Genomic DNA, 662 nt, shown 5'->3' on the forward strand with positions numbered 1-662 from the left:
TGCCTTGTATAGCATTAACAAACAGTTGATTTGTATATACACTATTAAATATATTTGCCTTTTGTAAGGCAACCTTATATATTGCGTCAGCTTTTATTATTGCTGGGAACAACGGAGGAATGGTAACTGTTGGGTAACGCAAGTTTTCCTTAGCCTGTCTTGCATAAAGACGCTGTCTTCAATTAGAGGACTCTCAGATCTGAAATCTCTGGAGTTCCATTTCCTTGCAGCTCGGCCCCTAACACCTTCAGAGTGTTGTATCAATAGTTCACAAAAGGAGAGCTAAACGCACGACTACATGTGTGCTGTCAGTACCGTGGAACGCTGCAGTATTTTTTACAGCAGGCCTTTAGCTTCATTACTGCTCTTCAGCCCTTATTTAAAACAGAGCATGTCAAAGGACGGCTGGCATTTGGAAAGCCAGCGATTGTTAAGAGAAATAACATTGACTCCCACAACTTGTATGCAGTATGGAACAATAAAATAATCAAAGATGCTGGAGAGCCATGGGGTGTTGGCAACCAGGGAGGCTCAACAACATCACATCTGCTAAAATTCAAACTTATTTTTTACAGAGCACGTAAACAGGACTTTGGTGAGGGTTCTTTTTTTAAAACTGCCTTAACCTTACTGGGGTAACAAGGGACCCTGTTGGCTTAAAG

This window comes from Nyctibius grandis, chromosome 1 (assembly GCF_013368605.1).
Source record: "Nyctibius grandis isolate bNycGra1 chromosome 1, bNycGra1.pri, whole genome shotgun sequence".
NCBI classification, from domain to species: Eukaryota; Metazoa; Chordata; class Aves; order Nyctibiiformes; family Nyctibiidae; genus Nyctibius; species Nyctibius grandis.